General features: G+C 44.3%; 1 protein-coding gene across 1 annotated transcript in view; it reads left to right on the plus strand.

The window, feature by feature from the left end:
• The window catches only part of SORCS3 (sortilin related VPS10 domain containing receptor 3), a 650,432-nt gene that overhangs the window by 177,895 nt on the left and 452,548 nt on the right, over positions 1-19,989 (plus strand). The gene's annotated exons all lie outside the window — the stretch shown is intronic.

Raw genomic sequence — 19,989 nt, forward strand, 5'->3', positions numbered from 1 at the left:
ATAACCTTCATTCAAGCTTATGTGAAAGTAGTGCTGAACATCTGGGCACTGAGTCTCACATGGGGTCCAGACCTGTTTCTGCTCCTTATTTTGCATTCCTTCTCTTTGTCTCAAGGCCCAACCCATCTCTCTGTGCTCCTTGTTCTTCTAGAGCAGTAATCTGATCTGGCACTGATTTCCGTTTTTGGATCTGATGGTCCCTGTCCCAGAACTGAAGCTTTAATTTTCAAGCACACCTTGTGTGTGGGAGGGAGATTGTTTAGAACAGGGTCAGCACACAAGGAGGCTGCTGGCTCCTTTCCCCCTTTTCCTTGGCAAGCCTCTCTGACCTGACTCTTCTGCTGTAGCTAAGATATGTGAGGAACTTATTTTTTACAGAGATATTTTGTGAAAGATAAATTTCTAAGGGCTGTGGCCATGGATTCTTAGCCAAAAGAATGACAAAGAGATATGATCAAATGTGTGCTGGTGAATCAATACAAATAAATTGTGTGTTCTTTGTTATTATGTCCTAGGCTACACACAAGAGGGCTCTTAAATCATCTACCATCAGCCGTTGGAGGTTCTGCTCCTTTCCAAGGTGTTATATGGAGACGAAGTCCAGGCTGGTGTTATTTTAGGCAATCCGGATAACTTTCTAGTGGGAATATTGGTTTGGCTGCTAGAGGAATGTTGGCCACTATAGGAGACTGGAGGAGAACAATTCTTCTCTAGGTCTGGCATGGCCCTGATTATACCCTAAATATTTTTTACCTCTAGTGTCTAGGATTTATGAGCATTCTCTTGCCTGAATGGATGGTCCTTTTACTATATGATTTAGAACCTGGGGTTTTGATCAAGTGCTTGTCCAGGAGCTTGAATGGATTAAAATCGGCACCCCCTCCTCATTCCCCACCTCATAAATGCTTCATCTGTTAGGTCTTGGTATTTGATTGCCACGGTCCATTCTCTTGACAACCCATGGGTAAGATCCAGGCAAGCAGTCTGCTAAAGCAGCTCAAGAGGTAACCAGCCATGTGAGTAAGGCCAGGAAATGTTAATTGAGGGAAGAAGATTCTCAGAAGTTCAAGCATTGAGCAGATAGTAATTAAGAAACATGGCCTTCAGTCCCCTAGGCAGATGAACAAGAAAAAGGTGAGGCAGAAGGAACAAATTGGTCATAAACATGTTTCCAACAAAGAGAGAATGCATAGGTGCAGGGAAATAAGCTGAAAACCCATTCAACCAAGCAGGGGCATGAGAGGGTTAGGCCGTGGAAACATATTAGATGGTCCTCCTGAAAGTGTTGGAGCTGGATTTCAAGCCCAAGCCTTTGAATTAAAATGAAGCACATTAACTTCTTGGAAACATCAGAGGTATCTTCGACTCGATGCTTTTCTATTGTGCTCTGTTTGCAATTTTTAGCAACAATTTTCCTAGGGCTCCCACCCACTACTTTCCCTCTTTCCTTTTCTATCACCATTGTCTTAGTTCAGTTCTCTTATCTCTTATATTGGGACTATTGTAATATCCTTCTTACCTGACTTCCTGTTTTTCATCTTCACTGATTCACCCTTCATATTCCTGACTGTTTTATTTCCAAAATGCAGGTGCCAACTGATTTTTTCACCTGCTCAAGCACAGTAGACATTTGTGTGTTATTTCCTGAGAAGAGTTGGAACTCTTAAAAACCTGATGTACTAGGCAGAATAGTGTCCTCCCAAAAGATATCCATATCTTAATCCCTGGGACCTTGGATTACATAGCAAAGGGGAGTTAGGATAGTAGATGGAAATAAGGCTGTAATGAGTTGAGTAAAAGATAAAGTGAGATCCTGGGTTATCTGGTTGGGTCTAATGTAATTAGAAGGATCCTTCAATGGGGGAGAAGGAAGAAGAAGAGTCAAAATTAGAGTGATGCAATGTGAGACTCAATCAGTCATTGCTGGCTTTGAAGATGGATGGGGACCAGGAGCCAAGGAACACATATAACCTCTGGATCTGGAAAAGGCAAGGAAACAGATTCTCCCGTAGAACCTCCAGAAGGGATATAGGAATACAGCCCTGCCAACACCTTGATTTTAGTCATTGAAACCCATTTTGGACTTCTGATCTCCCAAGTTGTAAGATAATACATTTATGTTGTTTTAAGCTACTTTATTTGTAATAATCTGTTACATCCAATTGGAAACTTACATACCTAGTAGTTAAAAGAATTGTTGTTTGACTCCAACCTGGTCTCCATCTCCTTCTCCACACACCTGAAGCCCTCAGCAGACACCCTGCCCCGCCAATTCCACCCCAAACCTGGAACGTGACAGGAAATTTCAGCCCAATTGAAATTTCCCATGCTTATCCTTAGCCTGAAAACTCATCGCCTTCTTCACCTACTAAATTAAGCCAGTTCAAATAGTACTCTTGTAAACATTTTCACACAGGGTAATCCTCTACATCATCCCTGTGAGGAAATCACTCATTTCTATCACATATCAACCTTGCAGGTTTAGTGTGAGACTCCCAAGAGACAAAAGGTGAAATGACTTACAAGCGGGTGCAAGTCAGAGTGGTTGCAACTTTCTCTGAAGGTGGTTGCATAAATGTATATCTCTGGTTGCACTGAAAGTGTCAGGAACATTGTGTCCTTCATCCTTACATCCTCCACAGCATTTAGTATGGTACACTGCCCATAAGAGGGCTTCCCACGTGGTAAAGAATCTGCCTGCCAATGCAGAAGCCACAGGAGAGGCAAGTTTGATCTCTGGGTTGGGAAGTTCCCCTGAAGGAGGAAAATGGCAACCCACTCCAGTGTTCTTGCCTGGATAATCCCATGGACAGAGGAGCCTGGGGGGCTACAGTCCCTGGGGTCACAAAGTGTTGGACACAACTGAGCGACTGCACATGTACACATTGACCGTGAGAAACTGTGTAGTAATTTGTCAGGTTGAGCAGAGAAATATCAGATCATGGGATTATAAGGTAGGTCTTTCATTCCACGCTTCTATACGGAGAATCTGGGACACGTCAGGTACTGTCCCAGGTGCTGAAGATATTATGAAAAATAGGACAGACCATTGTGTTGCCCTGAGGCATTTTACATTCTAGTCAAGTCCCTCCTATGGGTCTCTTGGGGTATTAGCTACTTCCAATCTGAGGACTTGCTTATCCCTTGTAAATCCCCTTTGGTTCAGCAGCTACAATGATTTGGCTGAGAGCTCTTTCAGTTCCTGAGCTCTAAGAGGGAATGATGCCCCTTGACAGGAGTGGTGGAAGGAAGGGGAGTGTGCATTCCTATAGGCCAGAAAAGCAGAGAAAGACCCTGAAATGAAAAGTGACAAGTGGGTAGGATCACACACTAGTCAAAATGGACTTGATGAGCCTGTGATCTTCCCATTGCTGAGGCTGTCAATGTATGTCCACTCAAAGTAAGCACCAGCACCCAGGGAGCGCTCCAGGCTTTCATCTCTACATCAGTGAGAGGCCTGGTGAAATTGCTCTTTATTTTCTGAGCTTCAAGTTGTCAGCACTAAAGAAGTGACATGCTTCATCTTGTGGCATGCCATTTTCCTACTTGGGTGGTCAAATGACCTGGTTTGCTCAGAGATGAACCTAATGTGTACTGAGGCCTGACCATGTGCCTGGAACATAATTCTAATCCTCACATCAATCCAGTGAAGTGAATGATATTGGCTTCATTTTCCAGATAAGGACACTGAGACTCCATAGGGCAAGCTACTTGCCTTAGGTCACACAGAGAGTAAATGGCAGAGCCTGAACTCTACACTAAGACTGTCTGGGTCAGAGCATTTGCTCTATTACCAAGGTAACAGATTGCTTATATTTTCCTCTGTATTGATGATTATCTCTAGAAGTTTCACACCAATGGGTTTGGAGCCACGGTTTCATCTTTCATCTGTTTAGACCTGTTACTGCCCTTGGCTTCCCCATGAGAGTGGTGCTGGTGGTGGTTGGATGGAAGGAGTGATGGACATGTAGGAGGGTATGGACTCAGAGTCCTACTTAATGGTACACTTTGAGCTAATTAACTCTAGTTCTGGTGATCTCTCATCATGGAATATGGACATTGGCAGGGAATTCTGGGGTCATTTGGCCCCACCCCCTTACTGGGCTGCATGCTACCTAAATCATTTCTAAGAGATGGCTGTCTCCTTCCTTTTCAGTGTCCCTTAGGAAATGAAAGTGAATGGATTTTTAATTCATTTTTAATGGCTCGTTACACAAAACCAGGACAACCTCCCACTACTCAACAGCCATTTTTCACCAGCTCCTAGTTTCAACAGCGCTGCATTCTGCTTCCTTTATCTGCCACTTGCCTTGTTCAGCTGCCACATGCTGCAAAGTTCCTTCTTAACAGTGGTCCCATTTTAATTAGGGATGACTAATGTCTATTAATTTCTTTATCTCATATCTCTTTCTTGGATCATATAGGAATAGACAAGCCTGTGTTTGGCTGTTGACTCCTACCTCTCTCCAGCAGCATGGTCTGGACAGTCTCTTCATCTGGACTATGTGGATGATGATATCCGCTCTTCACTGTGGTTATGCTTATTACCTGTGTAATGCACACAGAACACCAAGCACAGCGCTTGGCATTTTGTAGGTGCTCAGTATATACCCCACTCCAGTACTCTTGCCTGGAAAATCCCACGGACGGAGGAGCCTGGTAGGCTACAGTCCGTGGTGTCGCTAAGAGTCGGACACGACTGAGCGACTCACTTTCACTTTTCACTTTCATGCATTGGAGAAGGAAATGGCGACCCGCTCCAGTGTTCTTGCCTGGAGAATCCCAGGGACGGGGGAGCCTGGTGGGCTGCTGTCTATGGGGTCACGCAGAGTCGGACACGACTGAAGCCACTTAGCAGTATGTACTAGCATTGCCACCTCTACCGTTTCTGTGTTTGTTCTTCTCTTGTCTAAATTACTCTACTTAGTCATGTTTCTGACTGTAAACATACTGTTCTCTTTCATCTACATCCAGTCAGGCATAGGTATATATCTTTGTCATCTTTAGAAGTCCCTAGAGAGTAAAATCACGTTAAAACTTAATATGGTCATAAGGATATCTCCAGTGGTCCAGTGGTTAAGACTTTGTCTTCCAATGCAGGGGGTGAGTCTTTGATTCCTGGTTCAGGTATTAAGATCCCTTATGACTCATGACCAAAGAAACCAAAACATAAAACAGAAGCAGTATTATAACAAATTCAATAAAGATTTTTAAATGGTCCACATAAAAAAAAAATCTAAAAAAAAAAAAAAACCCAACAACTTCATGCAGTCGTATAGGAAGGTTGCTTTCACCATCTTCCCTGCTTGGCCTTGTGTTCCTTTTGTTTTATCCTCTGGACCCTCTTGAAGTTCTTTTGCAGTCACTTTGAATTCTTCCTTTTGGGGAGACTTAGCAGACTAATTTATCCAGGAAAAAGATACCTTTGAAAACTACATGAGATACTCCAGAAAGAAGACATCTGGGAATTTCCACTTCCACCCACCTATTATGACCTTACTTATGCCTCTCATCCGTTATGAGGACATGTTGCTCACCCCAGCCCAGACTCATTTTCTCCTCCTTTGAATGTCTGTGGCAACACTTTGAATTCACTGAATGCATCATATCTCTGTTGGCTAATAGGCAGCATGCTAATGGAGAGTGTGATAATAATCTTGTAGTACAATGATGAGAAAAATGACGTCTGTCCTGAAGGAGCACATACCCTTATGGTGGAGATACCTATGCAAATAGACAATTATAATCCACTGTGAGTAGCATAGTTGGAAGTATGTGCCACAAGGCAAGGGAGCATGGATGGGAGGGGGGATCTTTTCTGTCTTGTATTTGAGCTAGGCCTTGAAGAAAAAGATCCTCAGGTGAAGAGTGAGAGAAGAGCTTTCAGAAGATGGAAAAGAGCTTGTGTGAAAGTGTGGGAGCATGGAACAGGGAGAAACATGGATATTCTGATGTGGCTAGAAGCTAGATGTTGTTTTGGGAAAGTGGCTCTAGAGAGGGGTTACAATGTCAATGGGGGCCAAGTTGAGAAAGACCTTTTATGCTGTGCTGAGGAATTTGATCTGAAAGGCAGCCTGGAGCCACTATAGATCGTTTGACAATGTATAGGCAATGGAATTCAGCCTCTGCTTTAGAAAGGTCATTCTGGTGTAAGGATGTAAGAAGGGGGAGAACTTAAGTCAACCAGTTATTTTGAAGGCCCCTGAAGTCAGCTAGTAGCTAATCCAATGGTTCATCTTCCTTGCACATGAGGTGTCAGCAACATTTCTCATGGCTGATCACTCCTTCCTTCTTGAAACCCATTCTTTGCATGGCTTCCAGAACACACACTTCCCTGAGTTTCCTCTAAGCTCACAGACCATTCTGTGTCAGTGAGGGTCCCCGACTCTAGGTATTTCTAGAGAGAAGCCATCAAATATAGGAATTGATTGCAAGTGTACCGGCAGGACTGGAGGAACAAGAAGGAGAAAATGTATTTTCTCAACTTTGCAGAAACTATTAACCCCCTTGCCCGGGAGGAAGAAAAGCAGTACAGAAGGCCAAGGGTCTCTCCCACTGTGATTCCTGTGGGTGTGCTGAGCTGCACAAGGAGGGCCCAGGAACCTGCCTCACATGTCATTGGGACCCCGTGTTGCTGCTGGTGATCTGTTGCCTACAGAAGTGTGAAGGGAGTAGCTTCTCCCTTGTCCACATCCCCACAAGTACCCCGAGCCCCACTGGCAGAATCAGATGCCACATGTCAGGAGAGTCTTAGAAATACAGTTCTCAGGGTCCTGGTTACCTTCTATAATTAGGCAAGAAAGTGGGCTGAGCCTAGAGTAAACAGCAGCATAGTCCACCCCTTTAGCTACTGTGAGTGTACATCTCCATCCCCTGTTTGTAAGTAGCCTCCTCTTTTCCTGTTGGTTCACTGGTACCACATGGCAAATGTGGGCAAAGGTTCTCTCTCTGCCACAGTAGCCACTGTACACAAGAACCCATGGAGCAGATGGGGGCATTTCGGAAAGAAAGGCTTACCGGCCTCAACAGAAGGCCTTCTTGTTCCATCTACTTATTGAGAGATTCTTCTGTAGTAAGTACCATTTGGTGAATATTCATACAGGACACAGATATTCACTGTGCCAGTTTCAAAAGGTTTAAGCACATACTGGTTTCCCTTCTTCATTTCCCTGATCTCTCAATACTGAAATGCCCAACTTTCAATCTTCATCTCTCTATTCAAACTCCATGTCCTGGTGATCTAACCTAGTCTCATGTCTTTAAATACCATCTAATCACTGACAACCTAGTTATGACCAACCTAGACAGCATATTGCCGACTAAGGTCCGTCTAGTCAAGGCTGTGGCTTTTCCTGTGGTCATGTATGGATGTGAGAGTTGGACTGTGAAGAAAGCTGAGTGCTGAAGAATTGATGCTTTTGAACTGTGGTATTGGAGAAGACTCTTGAGAGTCCCTTGGACTGCAAGGAGATCCAACCAGTCCATCCTAAAGGAAATCAGTCCTGAATATTCATTGGAAGGACTGATGCTGAAGCTGAAACTCCAATACTTTGGCCACCTGATGTGAAGAACTGACTCACTGGAGAAGACCCTGATGCTGGGAAAGATTGAAGGTGGGAGGAGAAGGGGAAAACAGAGGATGAGATGGTTGGATGGCATCACCGACTCGATGGACATGAGTTTGAGTAAACTCCAGGAGTTGTTGATGTACTGGGAGGCCTGGTGTGCAGCAGTCCATGGGGTCGCAAAGAGCTGGACACGACTGAGCAACTGAACTGAACTGAACTGAATCACTGACAATTCCCATATTGATATTTTTAGCCTGGACTCTCTGCCCTGAACTCCAGACTCATTAATCCAGCTATTTGACTCATCCACTTAAATTCTCTTAGGCATCTCAAACTTAATGTCCAAAACTATACGTCTCAACTTTCCTCCCGACCTCCTCCTGCTATAGTCTTCATCTCATAAAATGGCACCTCTATGCTTCCAGTTACTTAGTCCCAAATCTGAAGGTCACTTTGGACTCTTCTCTTTTATTCACACCCCATATCCAAATTTTCACCAAATCTTCCTGGCTTTACCTTCAAAGTATGTTCAGACCATGTTTCTTTTCCTGTCCATGCTTGTTTGGACCATTTTCACCCGGATGGTTACAACACAATCCAAATTCGCATTTTTCCCCACTCTGCCTTTCTTTTCTTTTTTTTTTTTTTTAGTTTTTTATTTTTTAAATTTTAAAATCTTTAATTCTTACATGCATTCCCAAACATGAACCCCCCTCCCACCTCCCTCCCCATAACATCTCTCTCGGTCATCCCCATGCACCAGCCCCAAGCATGCTGCATCCTGTGTCAGACATAGACTGGCGATTCAATTCTTACATGATAGTATACATGTTAGAATGTCATTCTCCCAAATCATCCCACCCTCTCCCTCTCCCTCTGAGTCCAAAAGTCCGTTATACACATCTGTGTCTCTTTCCCTGTCTTGCATACAGGGTCGTCATTGCCATCTTCCTAAATTCCATATATATGTGTTAGTATACTGTATTGGTGTTTTTCTTTCTGGCTTACTTCACTCTGTATAATCGGCTCCAGTTTCATCCATCTCATCAGAACTGATTCAAATGAATTCTTTTTTATGGCTGAGTAATACTCCATTGTGTATATGTACCACAGCTTGCTTATCCATTCATCTGCTGATGGACATCTAGGTTGTTTCCATGTCCTGGCTATTATAAAGAGTGCTGCGATGAACATTGGGGTACATGTGTCTCTTTCAATTCTGGTTTCCTCGGTGTGTATGCCCAGCAGTGGGATTGCTGGGTCATAAGGTAGTTCTATTTGCAATTTTTTAAGGAATCTCCACACTGTTCTCCATAGTGGCTGTACTAGTTTGCATTCCCACCAACAGTGTAGGAGGGTTCCCTTTTCTCCACACCCTCTCCAGCATTTATTGCTTGCAGATTTTTGGATCGCAGCCATTCTGACTGGTGTGAAGTGGTACCTCATTGTGGTTTTGATTTGCATTTCTCTAATAATGAGTGATGTTGAGCATCTTTTCATGTGTTTGTTAGCCATCCGTATGTCTTCTTTGGAGAAATGTCTATTTAGTTCTTTGGCCCATTTTTTGATTGGGTCGTTTATTTTTCTGGAATTGAGCTGCATAAGTTGCTTGTATATTTTTGAGATTAGTTGTTTGTCAGTTGCTTCATTTGCTATTATTTTCTCCCATTCAGAAGGCTGTCTTTTCACCTTGCTTATATTTTCCTTTGTTGTGCAGAAGCTTTTAATTTTAATTAGATCCCATTTGTTTATTTTTGCTTTTATTTCCAGAATTCTGGGAGGTGGATCATAGAGGATCCTGCTGTGATTTCTGTCGGAGAGTGTTTTGCCTATGTTCTCCTCTAGGAGTTTTATAGTTTCTGGTCTTACATTTAGATCTTTAATCCATTTTGAGTTTATTTTTGTGTGCGGTGTTAGGAAGTGATCTAGTTTCATTCTTTTACAAGTGGTTGACCAGTTTTCCCAGCACCACTTGTTAAAGAGATTGTCTTTACTCCATTGTGTATTCTTGCCTCCTTTGTCAAAGATAAGGTGTCCATATGTGTGTGGATTTATCTCTGGGCTTTCTATTTTGTTCCATTGATCTATATGTCTGTCTTTGTGCCAGTACCATACTGTCTTGATGACTGTGGCTTTGTAGTAGAGCCTGAAGTCAGGCAAGTTGATTCCTCCAGTTCCATTCTTATTTCTCAAGATTGCTTTGGCTATTCGAGGTTTTTTGTATTTCCATACAAATCTTGAAATTATTTGTTCTAGTTCTGTGAAAAATGTGGCTGATAGCTTGATAGGGATTGCATTGAATTTGTAAATTGCTTTGGGTAGTATACTTATTTTCACTATATTGATTCTTCCACTCTGCCTTTCTTAACACAGCAACCGGCGTCACCCTGTGAACACTGAAGTCCTCTGTTATAATCCTCCAGTAGAAATGGCAACCCACTCCGATATTCTTGCCTGGAGAATCCCAGAGACAGAGGAGCCTAGTGGGCTGCCGTCTGCGGGGTCGCACAGAGTCAGACACAGCTGAAGCAACTTAGCAGCAGCAGCAGCAGCTCCTCGTCTCACTCAGAAAGAGCCAGGATCTTCACAGTCCTTCACCAGTCCCAGCAAGATCTAAGCCTCCGCAAATCTCCCAGACTTCATCTCCTTCTGCTCTCTCTTGTCTCTCAGCTGCATCCTCATTGGTCCTCATGATGTTGATTGAATATGAAAGGCCTCAGCATCTTTGCATTTGTTGTCTCTTACATGGCTTCATCCCTCAGCTCATTCAGGTTTTGCTCGAGTGTCAGTTTTTCATCGTTTTCCTGGGCTCCTTTTTTTCTGCTGCAGCTGCATAGCCCCGGACTACCCTGCATGTTAGGACTCGCTCTTCTCCTTTTGTTTATCCGCCTGCCCCTCCCCATCCCCATCCCATAACACTCACCATCATCTGACTACTATGTTACTTACCTACCTGTTTGTTTATCTTCCTTGCCAGAATGTAAGCTCTCTGAGGGCAGAGAAGCTGGTTTGTTTTCTTCACTGCTGAACCCATAGCCCTTGGCCAGTGGGAAACATTCCATACATATTTGCTTAGTGGGTGAATGAAAAAATTATGAGAATCAGAAATTGGATGATTCAGTGGGCTATCATACATTTCAGAAGATTTTGTGTTTGTTTGCTGTATGTGGGATGAGGGTGGGATAAGGAGTCATGCTGAGGTTCTTTCTTAAACCACAGAGTTGACAATCTGCCCTTTAAAACATAGGGAAGGGTGTAGCAGTTTTGTGAAATTTCATGCACTGGAATTAGGTAATAAAGTTAGTATTTCTTGTACCATTTCTTGTCCTCAGCTAGATTGTAAACTCGTGGTGGGAGCACCATTTATGTTATTCTGAACTTGGCACATACCTAGCACAGTTTGGGATATCAAGTTGGTGCCCAGACATTGTTAGATTGGGGATCAGTTGGGCTGTGGACTTGTTCAGTCACTAAGTTGTGTCTGACCCTTTGTGACCCCATGGACTGCAGCACACCAGGCTTCCCTGTCCTTCACTGTCTCCCAGAGTGTGTTCAAACTCATGTGCATTGAGTCAATGATGCCATTCAACCATCTCATCCTTTGTCACCCTCTTTGCCTCCTGCCCTCAATCTTTCCCAGCATCAGCTGTGGACTACAAATGCTCAATTTCTGTTCCCTGGGGGGAGTGCCTCGTGAGTTGGGATGAGGACTCCAGGATTTAGACTCTGCTGAAATTGAAAAAATGTACTCTTGTGTACAGTCCCTGAGGGGTATGTTTTAGCATCCTTACTACATTACCACTGTTAGTCGCTTTCAGTAAAGGCCATGGTCCCTATTTTAATTGGCTGGAAACAAAGAACTATCAGGTAGGGGCAGGAATGAGGTGGTGAGACATGAGGGGGAACTTCAGGGGGCATGCATAGAACCTGATGGATTTAAAGACATCAGGGCTTCAGGAAGGTTTAATGAACTAAAGTAATTTTCCTTCAGAGTAAAATTTTACAGGCATTAAAGGTCCTCACTTCACTGAATGTGCTCACGGGCCAGAGCATCCCAGTGATTTATGAATTTGCAGATTATGCATTATCCTTTCAGAGGACAGGACTCCCCCAGGGCTTCCTGCCTTCCTTCTGAAGCTGAAGCTGAGTAGAGGAGCCCAGAGAACACATCACATCTGATTTGTAGCGTCCTGTATCACAACTGGGGTCTAGAACGTGTGGGTATTTTTCAGAGGGAGCTTAGCAACTCTAGTATCTGAATCCTCCTTCCCCCCATCAATAAGGATAACTTGGAAGCCTTGCCTCCTGAAGAATAATTATCATACTAATAACTCATATTTGCATAGTACAGCTTCTAAAGCAGGTCAACTTTCCTTATTTGATTTGATTCAAAAACCCTGTGAGGTTGGCAGGGGAAGGAGAATCATTATCCCCATTTTAGGAAATTGGAACAGATTCTGAAAACGTAAATAAGTTGCTCAGGCTTGCCCGGTAGCATATGGTGAGACTGGGTTTTGAGTGCAGCCCTCTAGTGGCAAGTGCTCTTTCCATGCTGCCAGGAGAGCCCCATCCAGGAGGCAGACGGCTGGACCCAGTGGGTTCTGTCTTCATGAAATATGCAGTCTTACTAAAGGAGGAGCCATCTCTCTTCTGATCACTTTATCACCAAGAATCTTATGTTGTGTTTGGCATAGGCAGGAATAGAAGAATGAAAGGGAGAGGGCATGTGATGAATAAAGACATTAGTTACTGGCACTATGTGTGTCTAAAGACCAAGTAGTTGGCTGAGGGCTGGTCTGAGCATCTGGGGGCAGTAGAAGTCATCAGATTCCTAGAGACAAGGAGATTGGATGGTCAGCAAGGGCAGCACCTCTGATTTTGTCAGAGGCAAGCCATGTTCCTTACGGCCAACTAATTATATGAGTCTCAGTATTCTTGCTTGGAGACTCCTGTGGACAGAGGAGCCTGGCAGGCTGCGGTTCACAGGGTCACAAAGAGTAGGACACAACGGAAGCTACTTAGCACACAGGCACTTGTTTTTGCTCATAGGCTTCCCTGGTGGCTCAGTGGTAAAGAAGCCACCTGCCAGTGCAGGAGATGTGGGTTCAGTCCCTGGGTTGGGAAGCTCCACTGGAGAAGGAAATGGCAACCCACTCCAGTATTCTTGCCTGGGGAATTCCATGGACAGGGGAGCCTGGCGGGCCACAGTCCACGGTGTCACAAAGAATCAGACATGACTTAGTGACTAAACAACAGCAACACACACACACACACACACACATATATATATATATATATATATATATATGTATATGTGTATATATAATATATGTGTGTGTATACACACACACATACACGCTAAGTCCCTTGTTATACTTTAGTCATCTAATATACATTATATATTAATATTATATATGTTATGTGTTTATGCATAGTAAGTCTCTTGTTACAGTATAGTCCCTCTATGTAAACACCCTCTTCATTTTTATCAAACTTTATCAACCTGTAGTTGGTGGTAGGTTGGACTTCCTCTGTCCCTGATGCATGATTCTGTCATCCTTTGTGCCTTCTTTCCCACCTTTGTGCAGCTGGACTGTGTCTCCAAGTGGCTGGTGCCCCCATGACATTGCACTCAACGCATGACTGCTCTTGCCTCTGATGGCCCATTTAGCTCCACCTTCATGCTGTCTTTTCCACCAAGCAGGGTGAAAGTGGCACCTTTCCACCCTGCTTTTTTCTATCTACTGCTGTCCAATTAAAACACGAAGGAAAGAAAGAGAGGGAGGGGGAAATAAAGAGGCCAGACAAGCCAGGGAGTGAGCTTCATTTCTCTATATCCAAATTCTTGATACTTCGAGTTTTGGCTCATATAATCTTTCCCTCATAAACAGTTATCTGTACCTCTCAGATACATTTATCTTCTCACCCCTCCTGTTATTGTCATTCATTTATAATTCATTCGCCGGACCTTGTATAGCACCTGCCATGTGTCAGGTGTTGTGCGAGGCACTGGGGATGCAAAATTGAATGAGACCTGACTTGTGACCTCAAAGAGGTCACAATCTAACAGATGAGACATATGGAGATGTCACATTAATCCAATTTGATAAAAACTATAAGAGATGTATGAGCAAATGTTCTTCCAGAGATTATGTCTGATGCTAATTTAAGGTTATATGTGCCTGTACACAGGAGCTTTTATTTAGGTGGCTTTACTACTCTGTGTGTGTGCCTGTGTGTAGCTTATATTAAGAGAGAGGTGCTATTTACTCATGAATAATTCCAATTTATTTTAATTTCTCATCTGTCTAAAATCCCCCTAGGATTATAGCCTGTTGGCCACAAAGGAAATTTTTTTAATTTATTTTTTTAATTAAAGGATAATTGCTTTACAGAATTTTGTTGTTTTCTGTCAAACCTCAACATGAATCAGCCATAGGTATACATATGTCCCCTCCCTTGACAAAGCATATTTGGCAAACCTGGGTCTCTCAACAATTTGTCTTGTCATTTCATTACACATCTCTGTTTCCTATTTCTTTCTCCAAAAACAAAGAAAACAAAAGTTACTTTCATCTGTGGGCCTTGAGCTCTGGCTCTTTCTCTGATTCCCTGAGTTCAGCAGGTGTCTGATTCACATAAGAGGAGCTCAGTAAATATTTGTGGAATTCATGATTGAGTGATAAACTCTTTGAGGGCAGGAATGTGTTTTTCTCTGCTCAGTTTGCCTGCCCATTGCCTTGCACACAAAAACGTCACATCAACATTTGCTAAATGGAGGATGCATCGTATTAGAGCAGAGCAAGCATGGGCGGCAGTCTCATAGCCCTGGGTGGGAATGCTGGCTTGGGCCCTTGCTAGTTGTGCACACTGGGGAGCAGACTGCTTAACTTTTAGGCCTCACTTTCCTCATCTGTAAAATGGAGTGCTAACTATATTATGTCTTCTCAGTCTCAACAGTTTGTTGTGAGAATTGAGAAGCACCCAGTATAGTATTTAGCACATAGCAATGTTCGGTTAATCTTTGGTCCCTGCTTTTTCTTCTTTGAATTGGACTGGCACCTCTCATCTGGGGACATCTGCTGGAGAGGAGTCATGTCAAGCTTTGCTGTGGACCCCAGGCTAGCTCCTCCATCCTTCTTCATCTATCCACTGGTGATTATTTGGTCACACTCCTTTCTGATCTGAGTCCTCTCCCAGGTAGCCTGGGGCTTGTTAGTGGGTTTTCTGCATCTGCTTTCAGTTTTCTTCCCTGGTGATTCCCTTCTCAGAGCCTTTGGAAGGCTTTGATTGGTGAGAGAAGCAAGGATTTGGTGGGCTTTTTTTCAATCTTGGTTTTCTTTGCTAGGCACAGGATATGTTGGGCTAAAGGTTACATTATCATCTCTTCATAACTTTATTTTTGTCCTTCTTTGCTGGCTCCAGGGAAAAGGAAGCTTCCGGTCCTAATTCTCTGTGTTTGGACTTTTCCTCTGGAGGAATGCCTGGGTGATTTTGTTGGGAAGCATCATCCTCATGCATCTCCTATGACCTGTTTTCTTTGTAAAATTCAGCTCAATTTAAAGGTAGACTGCTTTTCTAGATCAGGAATCCACCACGCTGGACGGCAGTGTCACTGCAGCCCGAACCTGGGAGAGGAATCATGGTGTGATGGAGTCTTTCTCAAAGCTTGGTTCTCTAATAGCCACAGGAAGATTTCTGGGTCTTCCCCAAGACTCACCGAGTCAGACTTGCAGGGAATCTTCATTTAGCAGGCTCCCCAGTGACAGTTAGGCTCCAACTTTGCTCATAATGTGGGAGGAACAGTGCCTTGGGCCCTTGACCAAGGCCACACACTGTTGGAACTTTAACTTGAGTCACTTTGTCTCTCTTTGTCTGTTTCCTCATCTGTAAAACAGGGATAATAGACTGGATTGACACCATCCCCTTCTGAAGACTATGCTTTACAGCTAAGACACTATTATCTTTCACTGACTCAAAAATAATGATCTTTGGGAACCTTTGATGTACTGAGCCTGTCTCTTGGGAGACAGAGTAGAAAACGTGAAACCCGCCTCACGGTGTTCAGAATCGAGCTGGGAAGGCAGATCCTGTGACATCCAGAAACTATCTAGATAGTGTTTAACTCTGTGGCAAATTATGTAATGCAATTTTGAATGTAATAGGACTTCAGGCTACTTGAGGAAGATGGATCCTGAGCCGTTTCTTGAACAAAGGTAGGCATGTTCAGGCAGGAATGAAAGGACTGTTCACAGGCAACGACACAAGAAGACAGCAGGAAAGAAGAAAAGCAGAGACGTGAGAATGGGTTTCCTTATCTGCAGCACCTTGGGGACTTGGATTGTTAAAGCAGAGGGCAGTTTCTTGCGATCCATGGAAAAGTGCCTGGAGACAGTATGTGAGTCAGACTGTAGGGTGCCTTACATACCAGGTAAGGAATCCGGATTTCAGCCTTAGGCAGAGGATCCAGTAAAGGCTTCTAACCAAAAAAGTATGTGTATTAAGAGCAAAATTGAAACTATCTATTATGAAGGCAGAAATTAAATTCATGGAGTTGTGGAAGGATGTATTTATTTGGATCCTCTGAGAAGCAGACACCAAAAATAAATTAGATATGTAAGAAACACAATAAAGACTGAGAAGATGGTGGAAAGGAAGGAGAGTGGTCTAAGCACTGGGTAAAAATGCTGATAGAATGAGAACAGCTCTGGGTTCTTAGAAGGGTTCTCAGTTGTTTGTTAGACCCTCTATTAAGTAGTAGGACTCTTACCCTCAACATCTCTTTTTTCTCCCCTTATGGGCTTTGCACTTTTTGGAAATTGCTTGGTGCCCCAGAAAGCCTGATATCGGAAGACACTGATGTAGTCTGACTTGCTCCGGCAGACACTAAAGGGGTTCTGACCTGTTTCTAGAAGAACATAGTTTTGGGTTTCTCCAGAATTTGGGATGGTCTACACGTAGCACTCATGTTTTACCTGCTAAGTCACTTCAGTCGTGTCCGACTCTGTGCGACCCCATAGACAGCAGCCCACCAGGCTCCCCCGTCCCTGGGACTCTCCAGGCAAGAACACTGGAGTGGGTTGCCATTTCCTTCTCCAATGCATGAAAGTGAAAAGTGAAAGGGAAGTTGCTCGGTCGTGTCCGACTCTTCACGACCCCATGGACTCTTCGCAGCCCACCAGGCTCCTCCATCCATGGGATTTTCCAGCCAAGATTACTAGAGTGGGGCGCCGTTGCCTTCTCCACATGTTTTACCTAGTGACTGTGAAAGAATGATTTCATCAATGAAAGCAGTAAAATGAAGAGAAATCTGGTGTGTATGCATTTGAATTAATTTAACAAATAGGAATTATTGGCACATTGCTAGGCATTTGGTTGGAGAAGGTTTGGACAAATCCTGTCTCCATTAGCCCCTGAATTTAACAGATGAGGAAGCAAATGGGAAAGGCATGGAGTGCAATACTTTGCATAGGATACATGCTCCTTGCTTGTTGGAGAAGACTCTTGAGAGTCCCTTGGACTGCAAGGAGATCCAACCAATCCATTCTGAAGGAGATCAGCTCTGGGATTTCTTTGGAAGGAATGATGCTAAAGCTGAAACTGCAGTACTTTGGCCACCTCATGAGAAGAGTTGACTCATTGGAAAAGACTCTGATGCTGGGAGAGATTGGGGACAGGAGGAGAAGGGGACGACAGAGGATGAGATGGCTGGATGGCATCACTGACTCAATGGACGTGAGTCTGAGTGAACTCCGGGAGTTGGTGATGGACAGGGAGGCCTGGAGTGCTGCGATTCATGGGGTCGCAAAGAGTCGGACACGACTGAGCGACTGAACTGAACTGAACTGAACTGAACTGAATAGTGTAATAGAGTGGGGGCGTGTGCAGCCCTTAGCACGAGGCTGCTGCTGGGTGCCATTACCTCAAGACACGTTACCAGGCAACGGTTAGTTATCTAATTACCAGAAGACCTGTGGGAGATTAGAGTGGCAGTTAGAGGTCCCGCTTAGCCATTGGTCAGCACCACAGTTGGCCCCTCCCCCGAGCAAGCATCTGTCAATGAGCGACTCTTGGTGGTTCTGCTCAGCCATTGGTTAGCACCACAGTGGGCCCCGCCCACAAGTGGCCCATTGTCAATGAGCGACCTTTAGTGGGTCGTTCAGCCAACTGTCAGTGGAATGGTGGTCCTCAGGTGGAGAGTGAGGTAAGAGTTGGATCCAGCCTTCTCCCTTAGAGCCTGCCAGCGCTCCTGGTTGCCGGTCAGCAGGGAAGCTGGAGGGGTCCTAGGGAACAGCCTTGGAGGGAACAGCCTTGGAGCTGTGTCTTGCAGGGCTCCAGAGCCCTTGCTGGGGACACCCATTGGCCTCATCCCAGGCCTTGAGGTGACCGTGAACCCGCTCCCCCGTCTCCACCTTTGTGACATAATGGCAGCCGCTGTCCACACTGGATGCAGTCTACAGGACCTGCCCCCACCATTGGGGTTGCCTGAGGAGCCAGAGGATCAGTTGGGTTATGGGTGCCTGGCTCCCTCAGCAATGAAAGCTGGGCAGGGTCTGGGGACCTGGCCCAGAGGGAGTTGCTAACTGAGGTCTGCCTCTTAGCCAGGACCTGGACCTCAGAGGGCAAAAGCTATGCCGTTTCTTGTCAGAACAGAGAATAACTTTCATTTGTAGAGATTTACAGGAACGTCGTTACCTGACCGTGACCTGACCTCAAGAACAAAGGATCCAACACCAGAAAGTCTGCCACAGCTAACCACACCCCTCCTTCACGTTTGCTAGAAAAGCTAGGTTTTGCTGAAAGCTTTCGGCGAGTTCAGAGTTTTTAGGGCATAAGCCACCTGTCTCCTTGCAGGGCCCTGCAGTAAACCTTTCTCTGCTCCAAACTCAGGTTATTTGGTATGTTTGGCCCCATTGTGTGTCGGCCACACAAACTTGCGTTTTTGGTACCAATAGGTCAGGTGGTTTGGTAGATTCTACTGTTCTTAAAATAGTTGCATCTTTGATGTTCTTCTTGGTTTGGCTGTTTCTTTCCAACCTACAACTCCTCATCACAGGACAAAATCTGGGAAGAGACCTAAAGCTAACCCTCCAGTCGTAACCTTGCAGAGAAGCTGAAGTTTCCAAGTCAGGTTTTTCAGGGACTCTCTCTGACTCATAAATGGGACATATCCTTGCCTCTAATTTTTTCTTAGTTTACATAAAAGAGATGGAAATGGTGCTGACCGACCCCATGGGGTGGTGGATGAGAATAAATCTCAAAATGAGTGTCTTATAGTTGGTTAAATGCCATAAAAATGTTCAATATAATGGCTGATTATTTTTCTTTAATCTTAAATGGATACCTAGCATGCAAGAGTCCCATCTTGGTAGCAGAAATTCATTATCTTGGAAAGAGTTTAATGGCTGCTGTGCAAATGAACTGGAGGAAGTTAAATTGTGGAATGGGAAGGAGAAAAGTGAAATGAGTTGTGCATTAAATTTAGATAAACACAATTATGAGTAACTGGATTATCACGTGTGCAGGCAGGCGCTGTATATTAGGCACCTGTGTTTTGATTAAAATAGATTCAGGTGCATGCACTTTGCATCCTTGTAGATATGGGATTGTGCCTTAGCCACCGTCCAGGCGCATGAGGGGGCAGCAGGGAAATGGCTGAGATCCAAGTCCTCAGCTGTAAACGTTTAAAGGGACTGGGAGTAGTCTGGCCAATAAAGTTCATTTCAGAAAACTGCTGACCCTTTTACGGGCTGTCCAGCTGTTTGTTGTGTGCAGTTTTCTTCTGGGTTTCTTTTTACTGGAGTCAGGAGAGTGGTCCTGGAGTCCAGTGGAGTCTAATGTCTGCTTGGATGGGACACAGAGAAAGACAGATGGCATCAGAGAGCGTTGGTGGCTGGGCTTGCCTGTTGTTCGAGATTTTATGGTTGTGAGGTGCTAGCGGTGGCGTGGGAACATGAAATCTCTTTGAACCCGTCTGTAGACAGACAGAATCAGGCCCAGTTCTTTCTTACCCTTCTAGGTCCACGTCTGTAAGTCAGAGTCATCTCTAGATCAAAGGCAAGCCCATCCTCTGATCTCTGGGTGGCCATCTGAGTGAACAGAGCTAGCCAGCCTGTGCCTGACCTTGAAGGAGGACAGATGTGGGAAGACAACTGTAGATATCCAGTTAATTCCTGTTGCCACGTTTTATTTCAAGTGCAAAGCACTGTCAGGATTAAAATAAATGCTACCAGTTATGAGGTAGCATTAAGTTAATAATTTTTCCCCCATGCTTGATCCTATAATACCCCTCAACTCAACGGATAAATTCTAAGTTCTCCTCTGGGTGATTTGAGATGCAGTGAATATTGTTGCACAAACTAAAGTTGACTTCCTCTTTTTTTTTTTCCCCCTTCTCATTCCTCTCCTGTGCCCTTCTCCG

Source organism: Ovis canadensis, chromosome 22, assembly GCF_042477335.2.
Source record: "Ovis canadensis isolate MfBH-ARS-UI-01 breed Bighorn chromosome 22, ARS-UI_OviCan_v2, whole genome shotgun sequence".
Classification (NCBI taxonomy): Eukaryota; Metazoa; Chordata; class Mammalia; order Artiodactyla; family Bovidae; genus Ovis; species Ovis canadensis.